This window comes from Sander vitreus, chromosome 6 (assembly GCF_031162955.1).
Source record: "Sander vitreus isolate 19-12246 chromosome 6, sanVit1, whole genome shotgun sequence".
Classification (NCBI taxonomy): domain Eukaryota; kingdom Metazoa; phylum Chordata; class Actinopteri; order Perciformes; family Percidae; genus Sander; species Sander vitreus.
This window is the reverse complement of record NC_135860.1, coordinates 1,634,045-1,644,748: the sequence shown is the minus strand read 5'-3', so window position 1 is coordinate 1,644,748 and position 10,704 is coordinate 1,634,045. Positions and strand designations below refer to the sequence as shown.

Below are 10,704 nucleotides of genomic sequence, written 5' to 3'. Positions count from 1 at the left end.
TGCTTCCACAAGTTCTTCAGCCGTTCCTGTAAACGGACAGCACTACTCGCTGAGGTGGACCATAGTATCCGAGTACCTGGTGGGAGTACCACTCGGTGGAACTTTAAAAGCCGGGCCGTGCATGCTGTACACGAGGGACGTACATCATTGATGATTGCTTTTTATCGGATCATGACTGAGCCTGGATGGGATAAGGATGCGATTGCTCTGCCCTGAAACAGAAATTGAACGACTTTGATTTCATTTTCATGCTTGAGGTTTTTCAAACCATTTTTGGCCACACTGAACTACTGTTCCAGGTACTCCAGAGCAAAGCTTTGGACATCAGAAATTACAAACATGCAAACATTTTTTCATTACTTTTTTTTTTAAAGGGCGTGCGCCCGTGAGCACCCACGGAGGAAAACATAAATCGGCGCCTATGTAAGGCAATATGATCTCCATACTAAGCTCACTGGCTTCCTCTGTAAAATTTGCCACGCACCGCCACTGCTCTTTACTCCTCTGATGAAAGTCAAAGTAAAAAGGAAGGAGTAATCTTTCTGGAAGTGAAAAGTTTTATGCGAAAACAAGAACTGTTCTTAATTGTTGTTAAGAACTAATGTCAAACAATTAGACTGGTACATATTCCAAAAGGGAAATGTTGTCTCCCACAAGGTTACATCAGGATATGAAACACAAATCACTAAGTGTAATAACATAAAAACTGTTTTTTTTGCTTACCAACATGGCACACTTGTGTTAACTGAATGAGTGTGGTACAGAATGAATTCCCATTAATATGCTCAAACTATGTTTGTCTTTTTTTTACTTTTTTACTTGCATTTAGGCTGTATTTGAAGAGGAAGCTCAATATGTGACTACAAAAGTGGATCTTACATTAATAGTGGATTAAAGGCAGTAAAAGAAATTATATTTTTGATAACTAGAGGAAAAATAACACAAATGTAGAAAAAGGCGAATCTTAGACGGATTAAGATGGCGCCAGTGTGCATGGCACGTCGCCTGTCTCCGTCTCGTCTGCTTAGTTTGCTGTTTGCTATCGCTCTATTTATCTGTACATACTGTCAAGATGTCTCTGCTTTACTCGTTTATGATCGCCAAACACTTCTCAACATTCAAATCTCTGCTGACACACCTGTCAAAGCACTGAGGCCTTCCAATCAGATGCTCCTTGATGTGCCCAGATCCAGGTTAAAAAATAAAGGTGACCGAGCCTTTGCAGTGGCTGTTCCAAACCTCTGGAATAGTTTACCTATTCATATAAAAACATCTTGGACCGTTGAAACATTCAAGTCCTTGCTTAAGACCCACTACTATTCGTTGGCTTTCAATTCAAGTTGAACTTTGATACCTATAATAATTGGACTTTGGGTTCGTCTTTTGACAGTTTTCAGTGGTTATGAATTGGTGATCATTGATCGTTGTTTAGATACATTAAACCACGTTAAGCTTTTTCACGTTAAGCCTATCCCAACATGGCCTGCACAGGGAACTCCAAAAACCAGTGATGAAAAAAGTAGGCCTATCTAAATCTGTGTGAATGCATGCATATAAACTAAAATGTTATTTATATAGTGCAACCAATGTAAATTATATATTATTAGCAATACATGCATAATCAAAATGTCTGTTAAAACAAGGAGCTTGACGCACCAGAATGGGTTTTCTAGATGACAATGTATGTTTATTTTAAGACAACCACAGGTAGATTAAGTGTTCATAAACCACATAACGGCCAAAAAAAGGCCTAAGTGCCACAAAGAAACAGACTACGCAAAATCTTTTTCCGATAGTATGTGACAAATTCTAAAAAGTTACAGACTATTTGTTTCTTTATAATAGGCATACATAAATCACAATCATACTAGGCTAAATATCGGCTACCATCTGGGTCTGCACGGAGGCAGGAAAAAGACGCAGAGATGTAAGACACCGTGTCTCTACTTTACAATGATTTCGGTACACCAAACGTAGATTTGGGCTCTGGAGTTCGGCTGATAAACTCTGCCATGAGACCATGAATATCAGATCATCCAAAATGTTTTTGTGGACATGAAGCAGTGCCATGTGTGAAAGTCTACTCTGAGTGATAGTGCTACGAAGCCAGGTTTTCAGGCGGCGCAGAGCTGAGAAAGACCTTTCGGAGCCAGCAGTAGACACTGGTAAACAGAGGCACAAGTGGATCAGCTTTTCCACCTCGGTGAAGAGCTCTCTTGTTTGTAGATGTAGAGCTGATACAAAGAGAGCAGGTTCTTTGACTGAGTGGAATGCTTGTTGTTTTAAAATTACTAAAATGATCCCTCTCTTCATCCCACACACCCTAAACATGACATACAAAATGTCGTGGAACAGAAACAAGAACCAGAGAAATTTATAAGCTCTCATTTGATTGTCATCGGAGTTTTAAAGCTTCACCACCAGGGGGTGCTGCAGCACCCCCACTTCTCGCGCCTATGGGTATGCTACTAAACTATTAACTATTAATATCTCTGAATGTGCTTTTGTTCTCCTTTGTTAGAGATGTGATGTTTATAATTTGTATATCAGCAGATTGATGAGAGGGACAGACAGACTGCTCAGCTTCCTGTTTCCTGTGTGACAGGTTATATTGTTGCTACTCATGAGCCAAAATGGAGGCACTGCATCACTTGTTTTTCTTCAGCATTTAATGTAAATCATATTAATATGTAGAGTGTTTAATCTATCTAGAAGCAAAGTCCTGTTTCATTACATTGAATAAAAACGCTGCGACACATTGTTGTTATCGTCTTATTCTTACATATTGCTGACTCCATGTCAGAACAGACCATGTCATTCAGGAAGTTACAACATCATTGATCGCAATGTGTGAGAAGCAGAAGTTCAGTAAGACTGTCACAGCTGACCAGACGCTGTCATACAGGACTGCAGCAGGACTTTAAACATTTGTTCAGGATGAACAGAAATCCACAGGAGGAAATTGGTAATTAAAAATACTCTAATGTTTATGTGTCTGTATGTAAATCTACTATATGTTTATGTGCCAGGATGATGTCTACATTTGTGTTTGATGTTTATCTTTCAGAGGAAATCAAGGAAGCAGCAGCTGACTATGTTAATGTACCAGCATGCACTGTGGAGAAAGTGGCTGCTCGTCCAGGTACATTTCACACATTTAATGTTGTTAAACATGAGATTCATCAATCATGATAGTTTGAAAATGTAAATTTTTAAAAACTCAGATTCTTTTCTTTCTGTATTTGAAGCACCTTTGACTGATTAATCAGCATCATTAAGTAAACTGAGTTCTTATTTCTCTCTCAGACCAGAGGTTTCACTGCTTCTCTCAGTCTTTTCTACTGGTAGCAGTGTGTTGGCTGATACTGTTAGTCATCATGGGCCTCCGTATCTACTGTGAGTACCACTGTCTTAACTTGTTGTTGTCAGTCTTTACTTAAAGGACAGGTTCACATTTTATCAAGTCTGTCAGATGCCCATATGTTCATAGAAACAGTTTTTGCTCGGTGTAATCCTTCCTCCTCTTCATATTGGCTCTATGCAAATGTGGCAAGGGGGGACATCTGAATGAAGGAACTGACAATGTGAACATTGTTTATTGGAGAAAATGGAGAGAAAGGCACACAGATACGATACGATATAAGAGATAGATATAAAAGAGATATAAAATAGCCTTGATAGAAATGTTAAAACATGTTTTAATATAAGAATTCACCCCAAAATGACCTATAAACAGACCGAGCAGAGGCCACTTGTGGAGAGGCAGACTACACTACAGAGTGTTCAGGGGTAACCTAATGCCTAACATACACTAGAAGACTTTGAACAGACTTTGAAAAGACTAATGAATGACACAATCTCACATCTGAAGACAACCATCTCTCATCTAACGTTAAAGACTGTCATAATATGTAAAGACTGGAGATCTTACAGAGTCATACATTGCAAGACTACAACTAGACTTTGTGTTTTCCCAGACAAGATTAATGCTGCAGAGTTATAAAAACACAAAGAAGATATTGAAAGATAAAAACATATTTTGACAAACGTAGCCTACGGTAGAACTTCGTCCTCTATCTCTTACTTTGGAAGTGCATTAGAAAGATTATTCTCCAGTATGAACAGGAGGAATGATCAGAGCAAGAAAACAAGAAAACTCTAGTTTAAATGTCCATATGGACACCTGACTATTGTTTTAAGATAGATCTGAAACATCCATCCTGTAATGTCTATTATTATAATGTGCATCACCAAAATTGCATTATCACTATGAATATGAAGCTAACGGAGTTCAGATTTGTTTGTTGTACATAATAAAGAGGATGAGGCAATGAGGAAGCAGTGGGAATTTTTATGACGCAATTATTAAATTGAAATGTATTTTCTGCAGTACTGCAAGTACACGGATGCACTTAACGTTCGCCATCTTTGCTACGGAGCGGAAGCTACGGGACCACCAACGTATTTTTAAACTTGTGACAGTGGCGTGCAAGGAAGCTGCAGCAGTTACTACTGAAACGGCGAAACACTAACTATACAAATGTAATATATACATGTTTTTTTTCTCTTCGATAAGTACCACTTTACTTCGGTCAGTTAGTGAGGAAAAACAAGCCAAATGGACAACAATAGGTGGCGGCAATGCTTTGTCCGGCTGCAGCTTTCATTCCTTCAGTTATTAGGCTACTGAACACAAATCTATGCTATTGTTGTCACTGGCATGTTGATGTTGATGTGGATGCTGATTGTTGTCGTTACTTTTGTACTTATTTATGACATGGATGGGATAGACCGTACAAATGAATTGCTCGTTGGGGATTAATAACTTTTTCTGTATCTGTATTCTACAAAATAAAACTAAAGAAAACCCAGGATCATGGCAGTTCTATGTTTTTATGTGTGTGTAAGTTATCTTCTTTATCTTTTTATGTACCAGGATGATGTCTACAGTTTGTGTGTGTTTTGCAATGTGTGAGAAATTGCATCTTTTGTATCGTGATTTCACATTTGAACACAGAAGACTCTCATCAACACACACAGCAGACTGACAGGAAGTCAAGTGCTAAATCCAGAGGACTAAACATAGAAACACAGATCAAACACAAGAGATCATTAACACACGCTCGTCTCTAAATGTGAAATCACAGCATCTGATGCGCCGTCACATCACAGAAGCTTACACCAGCGAACGCACCCCGTCTCCTAACATGCTGCAATATGTTGAACAAGACGCTGCCTTGTTGAACGCAGCTTTTGATGATGATGCAACCTGATGGACAACCGGGACGCTCCAAAAAACGGCTGAATTTAATGATTAAAAAAAAATACTTGCCAGCAGAAAGTAAGCTGGGATGAAGAGAGAGAGAGAGAGAGAGAGAGAGAGAGAGAGAGAGAGAGAGAGAGAGAGAGAGAGCAGAGTTTTAGATGATATTAATGACGAAGAGAAGACTTCATCAGAGGAACTTTATTCAGGCTGTTCTCATAAAGCATTCATACATATAGTTCTGAAAAGTAAATCCGTATGTATTCCACATATTTATTACGGTCAGCAGCACATTGACTGAGAGCGTGAAGACGGGTGATCATGTTCCGGGAGTACTCCTTAAGGGGACCTTGTTGTTTTAAACCAAATCACAATCTTTTTTTAATCTTAACTAGTCATTTTGGTGCCTAAACTTAACTGTTGCCGCTGCATTATGCTCACTTTCTGCTAAAGTCCTGCTGAAAGGACAGGGGCCTGCAGGTAAAAGTTGAGACGGATTCAACTTTTGTAGAAAAGCAACCCTATGTCACGGTGCGGTAGCCAATCATGTAACCGGCGATCAGACATGTCAGTGTGTTTGGAGGCGGTGTGAGAGTCCCGTACAGGAAACAGGAAATCACTGCCTCTATCGCTGCCACAGGAAAGTTTTAAAACACCAAACACAAGCACTGAACTGCCCGAGACTGTTTCCTCAGTCCCTCCGTCTCTTTTCTATCTCTCTTTCTCTGTGAAATGAAGCTGCCTTTAAGTACAAAGTCTACTTGTGTTGGTGTGAACGCGCCCTTATAGGGTCTTTTTTTGGAGGACAGTCTGGTTTCAGTTTTGGAAAAACGCAGCTTGCAGCTGCTTCTACTGTGCTTGATTCCTCTCAGTATTTAATCCTGATTCCTCTTAAATCTTCTCCATTCAGCCTTTGTTTTTTAATAAACCTAACACATATCCTTGGTAAATTAAATGCTGCACACTACTTTGCAGATTGCTTTGTCTGTAAGTTTCTCTTTAATATTGAACCATAAACCAGCTCGGACGTTCTTGAATTTGGATTATAGTGACTTACACTGCTTCATCACCATCACACAAGCATAATCGCATTAAAGAAATCGCCCTCTGCGGTGTTGTTTCCATAATGTGCATGGCTTTAAATGTGCCCTATTGTTCTGAGGCAGCCAGGTGGAAAAGCAGCGGACTTTCTTCCACATTACGAAGACGCTGTAGGTGTTGGAGGCTGATGGAGCCACCAGGCCACCGGCCCGCCTGACGTGATGGGAGAGACAGGCAGGACACCGGCTCTGGGCCTCGTTACTCGAGCTCCATTAAGCTTCATGCTCAAATTAAACCATAATACCTGTTGTCAGAGCAGTTATCTGGGCCATTGGGGCTAAAAAACAAATACGTCCACAGATGCACATGCACGATACAGGAATCAGTGTTCATTATCACACATTATCTGTGTGCGTGGATGAAGCTCAGTAAAGCCTGAAAGCTCTGAGCAATAAAATATAATCCGAGCAGATCTTGAACCATGAACTATCCACTGTCAAGTCTCTGCGTCAACATAAACCAACAAGTTCTCCAAACCATACAACGATGTTCCCTTTAATGTGACCCACAAGAGCATTTCATAAATTAGCGCCCCTAGCAGTGGCAGGAAATATACAACCTCATATCTCAACCAGAGCACATAACGTTCGCAGTTTTGAACGTAAATGTCAGGGTTTTAAACACGTAAATGTTGTGAAATGGTCGCAGTTTGGTTAGGTTTAGACACAAAAACTGCTTAGTTAAGTTTAGAAAAAGATGGTGGTTTAGGTTAAAATCAGATGTTACTTCACTTGCTGTAGGTTACGCATGTGACGCTAAGTTCGTTAAGTATAATAAAACCTTGCCTTTTATTAAAAGTAAAAGCATAGTACAATACTTAAAACAAAACATACTTAAGTGAAAGTAAAATTACAGATTTTAACAACTACTTTAAAAAGTAAAAGCACACATCAATGCGTGTTGCTCTTGGGAGCGTTTTAATATAAACCACAATCTTTTTCCTAATCTTAACTAGTTGTTTTGGAGCCTAATCTTAATTTTTGTTGCGGCAAAATGCTTGTATTTTGTGGACTAAATTTAACCGTAATATCGGCCGAAACGAGCTGCAGCTCGCGGTGTTATGTAACTGGCTCAAAGTCACCCATATCTGGCTATGACCGAGCTGTGATGGCGTAGCCAGCGCCACTGGTGTGTGTGTGTTTGTGTATGTGTCTGTGTGTGTGTGTGTGTGTGTGTGTGTGTGTGTGTGTGTGTGTGTGTGTGTGTGTGTGTGTGAACCCGAGAGAGCTTGTGTATGCACATTTGCATTGGCAAAAGAGATGTACAAGAGCAGCAGAGAGTGTGTGTACGTTCACAAGAGAGTTAAAGACAGATTGAGAGCTTGTGTGTGTGTGTGTGTGTGTGTGTGTGTGTGTGTGTGTGTGTTCTTGTACTTGCTACATACTGAGGACAGGGTTTTAACCAAAAAAAGTGAGGTCATTTTTAGGCCTGTGTGACAGACGTGGTGGTATATTTGTTTCTGTCTCTGATTCTTATTAATGTTTAATATGTTTGTCTGTCTATGTATGCAAATTCTACCTAAGTGTAAGTTACTGTGGCAATAAACACTTTTCTGATTCTGATTATGTGGTAGAAGTATCTGATTTCAGGGTTTTCGGACTGAAGTGTGGAGGATGGGAGCTGATGTGTTCAGGGACCCCTGGGTGTCAGTGTCACCTAGTCTGTCTGCTGCATTCAGGTCTTTTGTAGAGATGAAAGACTGAGCTCTGATAAAACAGACTGGCTGATTGTCAGCACGCACGCACACAAACACACACACACACACACACACACACACCAGGCTTTTCTCATGAACCATCTGTACATATAGCTACAAAAAGTAATTCACTGTGTGCTCTGCCAACATTGCTGCAACTACTCGATCGTATAGATACATGCTGCATAAGATCAGAAGGATACGTTTCCTTCTAACGCAGAAGGCGGCTCAGGATCTGGTGCAGGCTCTAGTCATCTCACGTCTAGACTACTACAACTCCCTCCTGGCTGGCCTGCCTGCATGTGCCATCCGGCCCCTGCAACTCATTCAGAACGCAGCACTTCAACTGGTCTTGAACCCACCCAAGTTCTCTCACACTACAGCGCTCGTTCACTCTCTTCACTGGTTACCAGTTGCTGCCCGCTTCAAGACACTAGTACTTGCATACTAGGCCACAAACGGATCAGCCCCAGTTTACAACCAGGACATGGTCAAGCCCCAGCCAGCCCACTCCGCACTGCATCAGCCGACCTGCTTGCTGCCCCCTCAGAGCGAAGTCCTGACTGTTTGCTGTCCTGGCTCCTAAATGGTGGAATGAGCTCCCTATTGACATCAGGACGGCTGAAAGCCTACGCATCTTGGGCTTTCTTGGGGAAAATACAAGACTTTCACCCAGCTTTTATTTTTTTTTTAAGATGATTTTTATGGCTTTTATTGCCTTTATTGATAGGACAGATTAAAACAGGAAAGTGGGTCATATCATAATCTTTTTCCGGAAATGAACTAGTCGTCTTGGTGTCCAGCTCACAGTCATCTTTTCTCGGCTAAAGGGTTACAGTTAAGTTTGACCGTCATGCGGCAACAGCAGTTTAGCCACCAAAACGACTAGTTAAGATTAGAAAAAAGATTATGGTTTGGGTTAAAACACTGGCCCCTTAAGTAGTACTCCTTGGACATGAACACCCGTTTCCTGGGTGAAAGTCTTCTGTTTTCTCCTTAACTTCTTCCGGGATGTGAACTCCGCTCCCCGGCTTGAAAGCCCTGTGTTTTAGAAGCCAAACATCCCCCTTGACCTCCTCCCTACGAGGATCTTCATGCTCTTATACAGCAGCAGTTAACGTGCTAACGACAGTTATAAATAACAATTACATTGCTTTACTTTCCGTAGCGATATATACGAATGGTGCATGAGAACAGCCTGCCCTCTTTCATTGTTGCCACATGGCTGTGTCTGTATCTAATTTTGCAAACTATTTTTGTGCAGTTGTTGCTTCCGTTTCTGTCTTGTAACAAAATCAATAACATCATTCTTGTGTGGACTAAATGAAATAGTGTGACAGATTTTGAATAATGAACTCCCAGTTGGGACTCTTTAATGAAGCAGAAGAGCACTTTGGAGGCGAGTAATTTGGGGGTCCAGCACATGAATCACCTGACTGCTCTGTGGTCGGCCCGGCAGCATCGGGCTGACAGCAGGGGGAAGCGGGAGCCTCCATAAAAATGGGTCGCAGAGGGCAAAACTGCCTGAGGGCAGCTTGGCTGACACCCCACATCTAAATCAGCACGTAGTGCACCGGTGCACTACAAAGAACTACAGGGGAAAATGCAAGAGAGGGGAAACTGCATGCATTATGTGTTTTAATATTCAGAGTTTGCAGAGTGGATGAGATCAGCGCGGTGGAGCCGAGCCATTTGGCTTCCCTTCAAAGCAACGGACGCATGAAGGGTGTCGAGCCGCTCGGTTTATATGAAGCGGAGCAGCTCTTCGGTTTGCAGATGAATCCTCAGCTTATATGAAATATATTTGTTCAGCCGGTAGCTCAGGTTAATCCAACATCATTTCATTTTATCAAATCATTTAATTACTTCAGATGACTCCAAAACACACTGAGTGGGATTTTCCAAATTTAAAGTCACATAAACATATGACCCTACAGATTTTTTTTTCTGACCAACCGACCGAATAATTCTAAATTCAAATTGTAAAAAACTAAAAACAAGACATTTGAATGTTGATTGATTGATTGATTGATTTCAAATGTGTAAAAAAAACAGAAAGGGTCATACAGAAAACGATAATATTGCACACAAAAAAAGCATAGAGACACATGAATGACACTTGATACATGTTTTGACATGTCCAAAATGGAGCAGGGAGAAGTAATTATTTAATCCCACCAGTTCACCATTAAGTGAATATGAAAACTAATATTTGAATGGGGAGTGTTGATGGTGTTTCTATTATGCGCCTAATGCTATCGGAAGTAAAGGAACAGCCAGGGGGAAGAAGATTATGCCACAAAGACGCCGAAGAAAATGTCTAACCAGAGAGAGGACTTCATTGTGCAATAACACAACATAACATTGAAATGTTTTTATTCTTTACATTGCTTTTCATAATATACAGTGCAGCTGCTGCTTAGTGTGTTTGCACAGTTTGCATTTTGTTGTTTGCATTCTTACAGTATTAGTGATTTTATAGCTTTCATTTTTAACTGTGTAATGTTTTTATGCCTCAGGGAACTGCCACCCAAATGTCATTATATTGTTGCCTGACCCCTTGATATAATGACAATAAAGCTACTTTGAGATTCAGGAACTTCTGTTGGTAAGGACTGACGCCCAAATCTTCCGACATATTCAA

At 40.7% G+C, this 10,704-nt stretch overlaps 1 long non-coding RNA gene across 1 annotated transcript; it reads left to right on the top strand.

The window, feature by feature from the left end:
• Window positions 1-2,858: 2,858 nt before the first annotated feature.
• Window positions 2,859-4,872, top strand: LOC144518895 (uncharacterized). The gene is made up of 4 exons (XR_013502056.1): window positions 2,859-2,965; window positions 3,068-3,142; window positions 3,307-3,396; window positions 4,391-4,872. It is a non-coding gene; the product is annotated as an uncharacterized LOC144518895 (long non-coding RNA).
• The last annotated feature ends 5,832 nt before the right edge of the window (window positions 4,873-10,704 follow it).